General features: G+C 29.6%; 1 pseudogene; it reads left to right on the top strand.

Moving 5' to 3' along the window:
- The window catches only part of LOC100163527, a 5,360-nt pseudogene extending 242 nt beyond the window's left edge, over nt 1–5,118 (top strand).
- Nucleotides 5,119–16,603: the final 11,485 nt, after the last annotated feature.

Here is a 16,603-nt window from a genome sequence, read left to right as displayed (position 1 = left end):
ATCTGATATTTATTTATATATTACTTTATAAATATATGCTATTATTGTTTTACTTATTGTAACTTTGTATTCTAGATCCTTTACGCTAAGCATCCAAATCAAAGAGTAGAAACATTTGAGAAAGCTATGTCAATGGCTCAACAATACAGTAGGTATATGCACATTTTAGTACTGAAAAGTCAAATGATCAAACACCAGTTGAATTCAAAACTCGGTAAAGATGAACGTCTTAACAATATTGGGAAAACTATAAATGTAGATTTTGTAAAAATATCTGGAAAAAAATGATTTACTAATGATCATATATATCAGGGATGGGCAACTGGCGGCCCGTGTACCTTTTTTATCTGGCCCCGCTACATTTTCAAATTACTTCATATAATTTTATTATACTATTATTTTCGTGTTTTGTAATAATTATTTTAAAAATGTTCGCTAAAAAGCGTAAAAAATAAATGTTAGTAAATTTGAAGGACTTTTTGCTTTCTCCTGTGAACTGTGGCCTGCTAGATTTTAAAGTACTTAAAAGTGGCCCGCTTGTAGTTACTTTGAGTGCCATCCCTGATATATATTATGGAATATTTAGATTGTATAATAATTTTGTCATTAAACATTACAAATTTCAAAAATTTTGTTTTTATCAATAATTGTATTTTTGTAAATTATTCATAATTTCAGAAAGCAATTTATTCATATAAAATGTATATACTTTTTTTTAATTGCAATTTTTATTTATAATTTCAAATATTAATTTGTATAACATATTCAATAAAACCCAGTCTAAAGATTGAATGTCGATAACTGATATGAATGATACAAGATTAATGACCAAAAAATATTACCATTGGTTTGAACTATATTATATTTAATGTTCCGTTAACATATTTGTTTTTACATTTAATTTTACAATAAACGACAACTTCCTAGTAAGGTTAGGTTTGGTTAGGTTAACCTAACCTAACAATTATTAGCATATGATTGATAAACAAAATTTCAAAAAAAAAAAAACGTGTTGCTTATTCTACATATCTGTGATCATATAAAAAAACTTTTCGTCATAACTCCGTGTAAAAGGAAGCTAAAATTAAAAAAACTGCATTACATTTAGTAATGATTAAACCTTTAAAATACGTGATATACATAATATAGAAAGGTGTGCCAGTGAGTGTCGGCTCTTCTGTAGAGTATGTTACAAGTTGATCACTTTAATAAATGGTGTTAAATTTGAATTCAATGATATAATATCATTGTATAAGAAAAACGATTCTGAGTGAAGACGGTCAGTCAGTCCATGATATTACCAGTGGCCTACATACTGTTTATCTATTAATTTGCCGTGGTTCTGATTTGGTCGATTACGGTCGTAGATACATGAATATAAAAAAACAAACATCGGTATCAACGTATTTGGCCGCATCGGCCGAATGGTGTTGAGAGCTTTGTTGGAAAAGTTGCTCCAAGGTTGTAGCCATCAACGGTCCGTTCATCGGTATCTATATGGTATACTTGTTGAAGTATGATTCTACTTGCAGACATTTCAAAGGCAAAGTTTCTGTTGACAGAGATGTTCTTATTATCAATGGTAAATATTCTACGGTTTAAAGTTTAAAATCTTTTATATAAAATGTATACTTATCATGTAACAAAATCATTAGGAAACGAGACAAAGGTGTTCTCTGAACGCGACCCAAAGGCCATCCAATGGGGATCTGCTGGTGCTGATTACATAGTAGAATCCACACGTATGTTAACCACCATTGAAAAAGCCTCAGCTCACTTGGAAGGTGGAGCCAAGAAAGTTATCATCTCGGGACCAAGTGCTGATACCACCAATGTTTGTTGTTGGTATTAACTTGGATGCATACAATCCTTCGTTAAAAAGTTGTATCTATTGCTTCATGCACAACTAACTGCTTGACTCCATTAGCAAAGGTTATTCATGACAACTTTGGAATTGTTGAAGGTCTTATGACTATTGTCCACGCTACCACAGCTCACCAAAAAACTGTTGATGGGGTGTCTGGAAAAGTTCGTCTTTAAAAATTGCTGAATTTAACATTATTTGTGTCATTTATTTATTTTTTTTAATTATAGGCGTGGCGATCTGGCAGAGGTGCTACCCAAAACATTATTCCTGCTATATGTCCTGGATCAATCAGGGTTGTTGGTAAGATTGTCCCAGTTCTTAATGGAAAATTAACTGGAATAGCTTTCAAAGAACCAGTTGCTAATGTATCTGTTGTTGACTTGACAGTGTATTAATATGTATTAAGTATAACTGAAGGTAGTACCTATAAACTACTTATTCGAACCATACTATGCGGTTCTCCTTGTAAAAGCATTTAGCAATCTTATCCATAACAATCTATGAACACGAGGCGGTGGTTTCTTCAGTGCGACAACAACAACAACTTTTACGACCACACCCAAGGCACCTGCGAGTTACGTATGCTAACCAGATCAAAGAAGCTGACAGCATATATAAGGGAGACAGGAGCACAGCCTAATCAGATGTACCTGGACCAGCAAGACCGAAGTCACTTCACGCCACCAGCCATTATATACCGCTACACCGCTACTACCACCGAATCATATTATATTCTACATTACTACCATATCTACATAATTAAACTGTTCTAATTATTATAAACACATTTGATTACTCTGAAATTAGTATTATTATTTCAAACTGCATCATCGTTTGGATTCTGAAAGGGCTACATGTAACACTGGCGCAGTCGGAGTGGATTTCATTCAAAGGAGGCAACCATCAAAGGCTACAGTAAACAAGGAGGAACTGATCACTCTTCCAAGGCGACAACTCCGAGAAAGAACCAACAAAAACAATAAACTACGCTGCAGTACCATCAAATCCATACATCATGTCATCAGTACAAGGAACACCGCTTTATTGTAAGTGGATAATTATTTTTGAATTTGTTACATAGACGTATGCAACATAATTAAAACATAAGTACCTAATATTAAGTAGTCGAGTATAAGTATAATGATGTAAAACGTATTATTATATTGAATTATAATTGAGAATTTATTGAGAATATTATTATTGAAGGGCATATTATTGAAGTTATTATATTGAAGTTATTGAATTAATTAAGGGTGTATAATTGAAGTTATTAAATTGAAGTTTATTGAAGTTTTATTAAAGGGTATTATTGAAGTTTATTGAATTTATAAAAGGGTTTAAAGTGAGTTACCTTAAGTACTATTCATATTAGTTTGGTTTCAACAAATTTGTTGTTAACATTTCTAACTGCATAAAAATTGCAAATCATTTTTGAATACCCAATACTCATTATTCAGTAATTAAACTATTAAGCAAATAGGTACAATGATAATTTGAAATTATACTGCATATAATTTAAAAAAGGTGGGCAAGTGGATGTCGCTCTGTTGCATAGTAGGTTACAAGTTGGTTACTGTATAATGGACGGTATTAAATTTGAATTCTATGATATAATATAATTGTATAAGAAAAACGATTCTGAGCGGAGACTGCATCTAGGTATAATACATATTATATACTTATATCTATGGTATTAAAAAAAAAAATTGACCTATAAAAGGTACCAATAATAAATTCCAGATAAATCATATCACAATATCCATTAGGTACTTATAACACGTTATACATCAACAACAAACCGTGATACTATCATAAAATTGTATTATGTATAGAAAATGGAAATATAAACAGCCAGTGAAAATTTAATGTATCTACGGTCAATTGTTTAAAAGTTACAACCAAAACCAAAATCAATTTTCTCGAAAGCAGATTTTGTGTAAAAATTCCCGTTTTTCCTAAATTTTTCTTTTGTGTTTCACGGCGCTTTTGAAAACTATTAGAAATTTTAAATGTTGACCTCCCGAATGCACCAACTAGACTTTCCCATCAAACAAGATACTGTTGAAGAAAATTGAAGGAGTTTTACTGCCCCAAACCGTTATGACAGACACAAAAATAAAAAATAAAAAATAAAACAATAAATAAAAAATAAAAATACAATAAAAAAATAAAAAAACTCACATCATTGTAAAATCAATACATTCATCTTTTCACTCAGAATCTAAAAGAATTACAGTTGGCGGCTGACTTGTACACAGAGGCGAGGGGAAGCTTTGTTCCAAAGTACTGGCCTCTTGCGTTGACTCTGTGGGGGTAGCTTCTGACCACTGTCGACGCCGACTACTGTTCTTATTTTGAATAGAATATAAAAACTATATTTTTGTATTGGTTTAATATAAAACTATTGAAACAAATGAATATTCATTATTCACATATAAATTAGTCATTTAAAAATATTATATATGAAAATTTCCTTACAGCTCCCACTAGTATTAACTTCTCAGCAATTTAATAACTATAATCTCAAGACAAGTCATTCACTAACTTACTTTATTATAACAGAAAACATCACAGCAAGGGAGCTCGGATCCTTCCACACACTGCGCTTACCAGAGTTAATTTACTAATTGTCTACGATGAGAAAGACACCACTCCCATTTAACTGTGACTTCCCACCCAACGATCAGTTGTTATCAATAGAGTTTAAATGTTTAAAATTTGTGAATTTGTGAATTTTTATTTTTTTAAAAATATTTTTATTTATTTCATTATGTATTTTACTGTCTTAGTTTACAATTGATTCAATTCTATAAACATTATGTATTTTAGACTTTCAAAACCAACATCTACCAAGATATCAAAGATAAAGTCAAGGAAGCCGCTGAAGAATCATTGAAGGGAATTTTGGGTTACACTGAAGATGAAGTTGTGCCTTCTGACTTAATTGGTGATGCCCATTCAGCAATCTTTGATGCTAAAGCAGGAATTTCATTGAATGACCAATTTGCAAACTTTTCTCATGGTAATGAATCTCAATTAAAACAAAGATTGGCCATGCATCTATTAATTTATTATTTATTTCTTCTTAAGGTACGACAATGAATATGGTTATTCCAACCGTGTTGTGGACTTGATCAAGTACATGCCATCTAAGGATTAAACCGTAGTTTCAAGCAACTTCTAAAAAGTTATGATAAGTGATAAGTAGCTACACATTTGTGTTTCAGAATAAACTACATTTTTTTTTTTGTTCCCCATCATCAATATTTTTGTTTACTGTATGAAATTTCAAATAGAAATACTCATTTTTTTTTTTTTATATAAATTATATTTTTATTTATGTAAAAATTGTAAATTAAAAAAAAAATAAAAACAATTATATACCCATCTCGATTTAAAAATAATAAATAAAACAATGCATTTAGATAACAATAAAATTATTATCGAAATGTTAATACTGTAACTTAATTAAAATACAACAATGACAAAATTAATATGCATATAAGCTAAATGTTTGAAAAATGTATATAAGATTGATTCAGTAATTGTTCACATCAGTAAGCATCAATTTTTGTCACATATTATGCTATTGCATGAGCAATATAATTTTGTTCGTGAATAGAATAAAACAAAATATGTTTGAATAAGAAATTGATAAATTAATTTTTTATTAAATATTTACCTTAAGCATATGTTGCTATTTCACTTCCCCCATGTAGGCTTGTCTCTTCCAGAATACCAACTTGTTGAGTATAATCATGACTATATGTGCTAAAGACTGTTTGATTCTATGTAATGATCTAAGTATCGGAATGTGTTTACATTGGTTGCTTAGAATATCCTATGGAGTATGTTAATGTAGTGTTCACTTAACATCATCTGGTTCTGATGATCCTGGCACATCAAGAATATTGTTCCCTCGCTTTGGACATTTATTAATTGATCATAAGGTTGTATGATCATTGATCACAATCACTTATGTGTTATCTAAAATGTTTAACTATTTTAGTATTTTGATTGTCTTATAAAATTCAACAGTTTGTCTAGGGCTAACCGACTGTGCTTTGGTGGTGTGCTGTATCAATTGACAATTATCCAGCTTTCATCTGTGATACAATATAATAAAGTGAAATGAAAAAATTATAATTTAAATAAAAATTGTATCAAATAGTAAGCTTATAAATTAGGAATTAGACTAATAAACAATGAATAATAACATTTCTTTTATAGTTTAATTCTCAACTTAAATATAAAGTATATTGCCTGTTATAGACTTTAATAATATAATTTTGTTTAAACTAATATAGGTACAATTAAATGATGTTTAAATTGTTTTGAGACATATTTAGACAAATCAATATGTCATTCCCTCAAAAATATTATTCTCCATATTTTTTGTAATGGGTGATTTTACTCTAAGATTACTTAAACGCATAAAAAAAATGATTTTGCGTAAATGTGTTTTGTCTATGTTGCGTGTGACCCAGAGAGAGAAAACAAATAGTGCGCTGACAGCCTCTTAAATAAAACCAGAGCCCGTAAATACATAATATATTAGGTTCCATCTATAATATACTATAATATTTTAGCTGACCCTCAGTTTTTTTCCCAGTTAAATGTGGCCCCTCGAAATGGCAAACTATATAAACATTTTTTTTTTTTGAAAAAATGATGTACAGTTGCGGATTTAAAGGAGGGGCACGTGCCCCCTGTAAATGTTCTGTCGACAATTTGTTATGTATTTACGAGTATCATATAAATGAAAAATTCAGTTCATAAGAATAATACTACCACAACTATTAATTATTATTTATTATAATCATTATTGTTTAAAAATGATAGTATGTATGTATTATTAATTAAAATTAAAATTATAAATTGTATATCAAAATATTGAAGATCTGCTATTACGATGTAGCGGTATATACACCAGTGAAGGCTGAGTGTTGAAGTAAAATGGCGCGTACGAAATCGTACTTAAACTTATCAACTTAAATGTACCTAAATTCGAAAAACACAAGTTTAAAAATATGTTAGATATATACCTATTATATAAGATTTTATGAAGTTGTCATAGATGAAATTGATATAGAAGTGGAATACCGTTTTAGTTTACCAACAAGTGTATGACAAAAACTGTTAAAACTGACGTACATTTCGCCAGCCCCTCAAATAAAATTTTTGAAATTTTTCTTTTACCAAACATTAGTGTGCCATTAGTGTGAATTTGTGTGACTATTTTTAGAATTTGTGCGATACTGGTTTAACCGGAAATTCAAAAAAGATATAATATGGCAAGCTGGAGAAATGTTCGCCAGTCCCCCTTATAGAAAAAATTACATTTTTGAAAAGTTTCTTTTACCAAACATTAGTGCGCCATTAGTGTGAATTTGTGCGACAACAACCAGAATTTGTGTCGCACAAATCGACCCGTTGTACTCGGTAAAATCGTTTTTCCTTTTTGGGCATTTTCTCAGCCTCAAATCATGGAAAAAATTACAATTTTTAAATTTTTCTTTTGCAAATATTAGTACGCTATTAATGTATAGTAAATAAAATGTAATTTCAATAAAAAAAATTAGTTAAATTAAAAAAACACTAAATAAAAGTGATTAGGTACTTATAAGTAAAAAAAAGCGACTGTCTTGGCTATACCTTGTACCAGTTGTACCTCATGTTTTTGTAGTTGTTCGCGTATATTAATTAATAATATTGGTAATGAAGTACCTCCTTAAAAATGAAAAATATACTAATATATTATCACTTCTCTTTTTTATCAAATTAATGTTAAATTAACGAAAAAGTCGTTCGCGTTCGTGTGTAACGATTCCACGTACAGAGTTGGATTTTTAAGTGAATGGATGACAGGTAACAAGATAGATTAAATACTCAAGTTGAAATTGTTATTAAATTCGTTTATTCGACACTTTAAACTTGTAAATAATAAGTACTTGCTCTTGCAAATCAGCATATATAGGTAATAAACTATATATATTGTTGCAAAGCTTTATAGTTATCAAAAATCCTATTTAATATACCTAAGTTTATACTGTATAAAATACTATTATAGTTATATTATGATTATCAGCTGTCATCGGATTGTGTTATGAAAAGCAAGGCTGGGCAATAACGAGTTAAAAAGTTAAAGTTAAGTTACTTTTATTTTCATAAGTAACTTCTAACTTAACGAGTTTCTTTTTTTTTTCATAGTAATTCCTAACTTATTGAGTTAATTTATTTATTTTTCCTAATATAAATTTCATAGATTTAAAATTAACTTTTGATTTTTACAACTTATTTATATATAAAAAAAAAAATAATAATAATTGTCTGAAGAATCAAATATTATTTATGTTATATTATTATTTCGTTCTAAATATTGAAGACTGCAGAAGTGTTTCACATTATTTCTGTATATTATAATCATAGACAACTGCGTAGGTATATTTTATACACCTATTTTGAAATTAATAGAAGTGAGAAAAGTGAAAAAACTATCGGTTTTAAAATGTTTACAGAAAAAATATTATTAAAATTAGGCAATTAATGTTTTCATTAATGTCTAAAACTGTGGTTTTGACAAAAACGGTTGCTAAAGTATGGTCTGACACAGTGATATCCAACCCAATTTTAAGTAGAATACTAATATATTTGAGGATTTTCTATAGTAAATTCTAAAACATAACACAAACTAGCATTGTATTTCTATTAGTTGTTTGTTCTAAACAAGAAATTACTTCTTATTTTTTTTCTCCTTCATATATAGAATGTCCTTCCATATAATATTTTTCGATGTTTCCAAGTGTATTTTACATTCTGGTAATCACACTGGTACTAAGCTACATTATTCAATCTTTCATTTTCTGACAATCTTCAACACAGATTTGAAAAATGTGATTATGAACTAAATCAAACTGTGAAACTGTATACTTGAATCAGTATCTGCGATTTTACAAGAAGTAGAAACTTTCATTCAAGGGATCCCGGAAAAAAAAGATATGTATGAAATGATATGACATGGTGTATTTAAAATTCACGCCCATGGTTTCTGTTGATGTCGAAAGAAGCTTCTGTATTTATAAAAATACTTTATTGGATTTCTGGCAACGCTTTTCTTTGAAAATATTACTTAATAATCGTTATATGCACCTCAGGTATTGCAGGAAAAAATAATTAATTTCTAAAAATACCTAGTTGAGTGAATAAACATAATAAGTATAAATTTCCTTGATTATCATATTTACATCCGTAAGCCGTTAATTTTTAAATATTTATCACATATATTTTTCATAAGAGTATTTTTATTTATATTTTAATTTTGTGTAACTATTTAACTAGAATTTAGATCATATAAATATATATGTATAAATATGATATATTAATATGTCTATGATTTAGAATATTAAGCTAACTGGAACATGGTTGGTATATATTTATATGCTCATAAATCAAATAATACGTAATAATATTGTAATATTATTATTATAGCACAGTGAATATGCGTTTAATAAACAATTTTTGAGTTAAATATTCTGTTAAAGTTAAAAGTATATACTATATTATGTAGGTCATACCTATAAAATACCTTATTAAAAAGTTGGTAAATTATAATAGGTACTTTATCTATCTGACTTTTTATCTGTTAAGTAAAACTTGAAACTATAGTGGTGAGTACTTTCATTAGTAATAATTAATATTGCAAAATAAAAATGAAACGAGTAAAAATAATACATTTTTATAATTAAAATAGGCAATAGCCAATGAATAGAGGGGTGGCTGCAAAGCTCTATCAGGCTACTTTTTAGGAAAATGTATTAAGGGTGAAGCCCGTCCAAAAATGACACTGAGTATTGCTGTTAAAAAATGTAATTTAAATTAGTTTGATCCACGAATAGTGCGTGCGATTGTGGTTGAAAAAGAGACACCATGAACAATACAAATTGGTTAATGTACAAAGAATCGTGTAAAAGCAATAGGAGTTAATAAAATATAGTATCCTATTGGATTCTATTTATAGTGTACATATTACGCAAGTTATACATAATAATAATAATAATAATAATAATAATAATAATAATAATTTAACGTTTTTACAATATTAGGTACAGTATTTTTTTGTTTGTTTTGAAAGTCAAATACAAAGTCAAGTAATAATAAAATATAAAATAGATATGTCATTCCCTCAAAAATATTATTCTCCGTCTTTTTTGTAATAGGTAACTTTACTCTAAGGTTACTTAAACGTATAGAAAAGATTACTTTGCGTAAATTCGTTTTGTCTATGTTGCGCGTGGGCCAGAGAGAGAAAACGAATAGTGCGCTGACATCCTCTTAACGTTGATCAGTGATTTTATTCCATTATAGTTTAAAGAGTACGTATATAATTATTCTACTACTTTATTATATTTCGTATTTTATAATAATGTATATGAACATTAAACATATTTTATGACATATTATAATTGATTTACTTGAATATGTAGTTGTATTCGTGGATATGGGGTTGAGTTCGATGCTCGAATTCACTGCGGCGTATGTTACGTATATTAATTATTATGTATATTGCGTATTTTGATTTGTATATTTAATACTTAGTATAGTAAGAAATATTTTTTCTCCAGAGTTCTACTTATAATATTGATATGATTCGAACACTAATATTGTATGAATTTGTATGAATATGATTTGGGACTTGAAAATTATCGTAAGCTCTTCGGCTAACCGAATGTAATTTGAGTTAATGAGCATCTAAAATTATGCTTATATTCTAAATAAATAAATATAATTACAATCTAATAGTAATATTGTAATAATGTAAGTGAGCAATATATGTTTGTGTGCGCTTCTAAGTTACCCAGACAGCATTTTGTAATGATAATATTATAATAGTATTAAAATAAAGTTATACTAATATTATTCGTTATTATAATATTTATGTTATAATAATATTATTAAACAAAAAATTGCTGTCTGGGTATAACTATACTATAAACACCCTATGTCTTTCCCAGAGGACATACTTTGTTTTGCTTATTCTTATCTACTGTAAACAATTTTACACATAGAACAGTTTCAACAGTGTATAATCAACACCCAAATATCCGTATTTTTGTTTTACAGAACATAGAAAAAAAATTTTTTGTTTTTATTTATATTCTGTCTAATAAAATGTAAAAACCAAAAACAATTATTATTGCAGAAAATTGATCTTGATAAAATTCTAAGGACAAAAGCTTTTTACTAAAATTGGCTATCTTCATCCGATTAAATCCGGGTCTGAAAGGGTTAAGAATCCTTACATTCGCACCAATCGTACATAGTCAACGGCTAATCGAATGTAATTTAAGTTATTGATCACTTATTATTATGCTTATGTTCTATGTAGATAATTATGGTTATGAATTATGATCTAGTGATGACTATAGTAGTAGCATTAAAGCTATTATACGATGATAGTCACATAACTGTATATTGTAAAAGGTGAATAATATATAGTATGTGAATGAATAATATTAATAAAGTGAGTTTTGTTTGGTGATACGAAATAATTAATAATATAATCACACCGAATGTTGGAGTATGATGTTAAAGTATTGATGTGTTTATGGTTTTATTTTATTTTGTGAGGTGTGACAAAGGTGCCGCAGGTAATTTATTGTTTTGTTTTGACAGAATGTCTTGATCGTAGGATTTTTGAAGGGGTTTTACAGTATAATAAAATATGAGTTACAACGGTATCGTCCTAAACGTTTGATCGGAGAGATGTAGAATATTATATTTTACTCGATATTTTATGTGTTTCATGTGTCGCTGTGTGTGCATAAGAAATGCGTATAGATATATGTGCCTAATGCGTATGTATATTGGATCACCTCACATTTCATATGGACCGTCGCTATTAGTTATCCTGTGTTTTTATTTAAGTATAGAAATATTATATATTACATTGCCATCGCTAACAGAACTAATTTAGATTCTCAGCGGAGCGCTGAATGTATTGATTTTAAAACGATGTGTGTTTTTATGTCTGTGACGCAATCAATATTCGAAAGAATGTTTCCATGGCAACTTCCAAGCCCGGATTCCAAGCCCCAGGCGGATAATACTTTCTTTTTTTTATTATTAAATTAGAAATATCTTAATAATTATTAATATAATGCTATCGTAATATCGAAAATGTCGTCTATTTTTTAGCAGGAAGATAATTTGTAGGGAAATGGGATTTATAGGAATATTCGAGTAGGTATGGTGAATACCGTCGATTACGAATTTACGGCGAAAGATGATTGAAACATTATTACTAGGTATTATATTTAGCTATAAAACTGTTTTTAATAATAATAATAATTTATTACAACTATTCTTCATAATAATATTTACATAATTACATTTGCATTAACATTTACAGTTGATACCTTATAAGCAATAGCTATTGTGGTAAGTGTAGGGAGTCTGTTAAAATATTAATTAATTAGGTAATTAGGTATACACCATTTTAAAGTACATAATATTGATAAAAATGAAAACAAAATAATACCTATACTTTTTGTTGTTAACTTTTGAATATTATCTAGAATAATGAACGCATAGGTATATACAATAATATTTATAGATTATTGTGAATATTATGTTAATTTTTCAGACACTTATATTTTATAAAAAATATTTAAATAATGAAATTTAATATACGAATACCCATTCTTAAAAAATTACATTTGCTCCAAACCTGGTATCTGTCTATTGGCCATCAATCTAAATTGTATATACATTTTAGAACAAAGAATACATTCTTCACGCAACAGCACATAATTATATTATTTAATCTTAATAAATAATAAGTTTAATTTTTAGTAGTCATATAATATTCTTTTTTTATCGACGAATGAATCTTCTTCAGATTTTATTTTAAATTACCATATAAAATGTGGGCAAGTGGGTGTTTTACAGTTGTTGGTGTTGAATGAGTTACTGTAATGGATGTCTTAAATTTGAATTCAACGACGTATCATTGTATACGAAAAACAAGAATTATTCTACGTAGAAATGGTCTGTCAGTCAATATAAAGTAAATTCGTGGCATGTTTTTAGATAATTCTGTTAAAATTAATTAATTTTACATTTTTACTATTAGTACTACAGACTGGAGACTGTTTTAATTTTTGCGAAGACATTGCATTCATTATTTTTTTAATATTCAATTATCTATTACAATAGTGGAAGATATGTACCTATATAAGATATTTATATCATACAATATTAGATGTTGTTTAACTTTTGAGTCAATAGCACCTTGCCGTAAAACAGTGTGAATAGGTTAATGATATAAATAGGTATGGCTAATGAGTTAAAATAAATTAGAATATTATGAAAATATCATTGCGTATAGTATAATATTTATAATATAATATTATGTAAAAGTTGTAAGGGATGAGTGATGTTTTTGGATTACAAAAAAATTAGTAACATCGTTATTCTATACGTTTAAATGTGTAATTTCGTCCGAATTCAAACTTCAACTATGTTTTAATTTTAGATTATAATTCACAGTGACTTGGGTCTCGTCGGTGAACTTGTTTAGGCGGGGGTCAGCAGTGCAGATTATTATAGGATTTTGATACAAAAATTTAATATGACTTGGAAATGACCTGCCAACACGCGGCGGCGGTCGCGACAGTTACGCCGACAGTGAAAATAGAGAGCGGCTTCGGTGACAGGTCGCCAAACACTACGCAGGGCGGAGGTTAGGGGATAAATGTTGCATAACGTTGTTGTATACTTTATATTTTAGACGCGCAATAGCCCACTAATAATAATCATGCCGATTGTTGTACAGAACAGCTCATTGTAGATAATATATTATGGAAAGGTATGCTCGGGGGAATATAATATGATAATATTAAAAAACGCTTAAAATTCTGTGGCGTTACAATATTATTATGTAGTTATGATTAATAAGTACGTTTTTATGATAATATATTATACCGGACTGTGCGACGGGTGCGATAAAATGTGTTGTAAAAAACCTATTCAAAAGCATTCTACATGATATTACCCATAGTATAATTCAACAATAATGTTTTATTACCGGCATTATAAGCAGTATACGTATATTTATTTGTAACGTCACTTTAGTGTCTTACATTTACGTCGTACATCCGATGATATAATACTATATTTTGTCGGCTTGTCGGTTACAATAATCGCGTATACTGCACGGTTTAATATATTTTTATTTACGATTATTATACTGTCGTCGTACATAATATTATGCGAACGGTGTACCTAAATATTATAATAATAGTATTGGTTCGTTCGTGTCTCCCCCTCAATATTATATTGTAATACAACACAATTGCACGTTACATTTTAATAGGTATGTTATTATATTTTGTACACCCAAAATACAACGTAGACACGGGCACACAGCGTATTTTATGCGTTCAATCATCAGTCGTGTATACTTACGGTTCGTTAAAAATACATTACGTCAATATTAGAGACGGACGCGTGGCGAATTTTCATCTCATTGTCGTCCACTTGTGCAGTATAAAATATAAACGACCCCGTCCCCCTCCCTAGCACTACGTTAACAGGTCGTTTGGAGTGCTGTACAAAGTTTTGAAATATCGTCCGCCGAGATATCGTCATCTTCGCTGTGTCGTGTTGAAAGATAAAAATTCAACAAACCACGATGCCTTGCGTGTTGACTGAAACACAGGGGCGGCTGCTGTATGTGCCATCCATACATATTATATTAGGTCTTAGAAGTACACGTGTTAAGAAGGTCGGGACGCTGCTCGCCACTGTCTGCTTGGAGTGGACCTTCAATAGCCCCACCAATCATAATTTTAGGACTTGCGATGAAATCGATACCTATTTATATCTGCAACTGTACCTACTTATTTTTATATTCGGTTCCAATATTGGATTCGTTCACGGACACCATGCGTCGTATCATTTCCCGTTTTTGTCTTATATTTTATAATTTTTATTCAGAAAGCCATACGGTGGTTCATACACGTCTGCAAACGTTTGTCGAAGGTTATAGACATAGGCAAGTATATTTCTGTATCAAATTTTGGTTGGTATATCAGGTATACGGTTTTGTTTTTTATATGTACTAATGTCGTATGGACGTATGGCGGGGAGTAAAGGTTTTACCACGTCATTGGTAGTACTAAAACACAAACTTTTTAAATTCAGAACCTGCGATCGTTATTGAAATATTTATATGCCTATAAAGTAATAAATTATAATATCAATAAATCGTACACACAGTAAGTATATAATCTCAGTAAAGTACGCCATTGGGTTGTTCTATATTGAAATCGGCCAAAAGGTCAATAACGGTGTAGGTATCTGGTATATACGTGTATTATTAAGTTCTCTCCCCAAGCGATTAGCGAAATCCGAGGCGAACGATTCGTCTACATCGCGGTATAATAAAAGACGAAATCACGGTTGCACGGCGACCGGCAGGTTATATTTTCGTGATAATCATTAATCTCGCCGTGTGATGATAATAATAATAATAATAATAATGTATATTATAATATGCATCGGATTCTCTCGCGTCACCCGAGTCACTGTCCATCTCGTGAAATAATATATTATTCATCTTAACCTCGGCCGACACTCAAAAAACCGGACACACATACGCACAAACTTATAATATACTGCCCCTGCACATCGCGGTTTATGACCGACTATAATATTGGTATTGCAGTATATATTATGTGAATGTATATAGGTACACGGGCAAATCGTGGTTTATTTCTGTTTCTGTTATTATATATTTTTTTACGACGACCCACCCCGCTTCTCACCACACCGTAATAATAATCGTTGACTCGTTATTTTCGCGCGCTCTCGTCCGACGTCCACCATATAGGCATATATTGGTATATTTAATAGATCTCCTGCTCACCATTTACGATTCTAAATCTTTATGTGCCCATAAAACCGTTCCTCTATCCGCCGTACTCGTCGCCCTTATAAATATATTAATCATTTAATTATATGTGGCATGAAGGAATAGCAGGAAGAGGAGCAAATGAGATTGCTTCTTGCCTTTATTATCATTTAAAACACAATATTCAACCAAATGAATCCGAAATAACATTTTATTCTGATACATGTGGTGGTCAAAATAAAAACACATATGTATCAGCAATGTTTTTGAAAGCCATTCAAGAACTGCCCAACATAAAAATTATTAACCACAAATTTTTAGTTGCTGGCCATACGCACATGGAATGTGATATAGATCACTCAATGATAGAAAAATCAAAAAAGAAATCAAATACTCCTATTTACCATCCCCACGATTGGTATCAACTTGTAAGAAGAATAGGAAAAGTAAGCAAGTTTCAAGTAGTAGAAATGAGTCAAACTGATTTTTTTGATTTTTCTAATTTACTTAAAGGTCCTTTAATGGTTCATAAATTAAATACAGATAGAGAGCAATTTAAATGGCAACCAGTATCTTGGTTGCAATATACAAAAACAGGGAAAGGTGTTTTAAATTATAAAACTACTCTTGAGGAAAATGCACCATTTAAGATCTTAAGTTTTCTTCGCAGAGGAAATAGTGGTTCTATATTACAAGTAAAAAAAAAAATACAATGCACCTTTAGCAATATCAAAAGAAAAAAAGAAGATTTACTAGATCTGCTACCCCTAATACCATCAATATTTTATCAATTCTATCATGAGTTGAAAACAACAAATGATACT

Source organism: Acyrthosiphon pisum, chromosome X (assembly GCF_005508785.2).
Source record: "Acyrthosiphon pisum isolate AL4f chromosome X, pea_aphid_22Mar2018_4r6ur, whole genome shotgun sequence".
Lineage (NCBI taxonomy): Eukaryota > Metazoa > Arthropoda > Insecta > Hemiptera > Aphididae > Acyrthosiphon > Acyrthosiphon pisum.
Note: the sequence above shows the minus strand (reverse complement) of the source record. Positions and strands in the feature narration are given on the sequence as shown.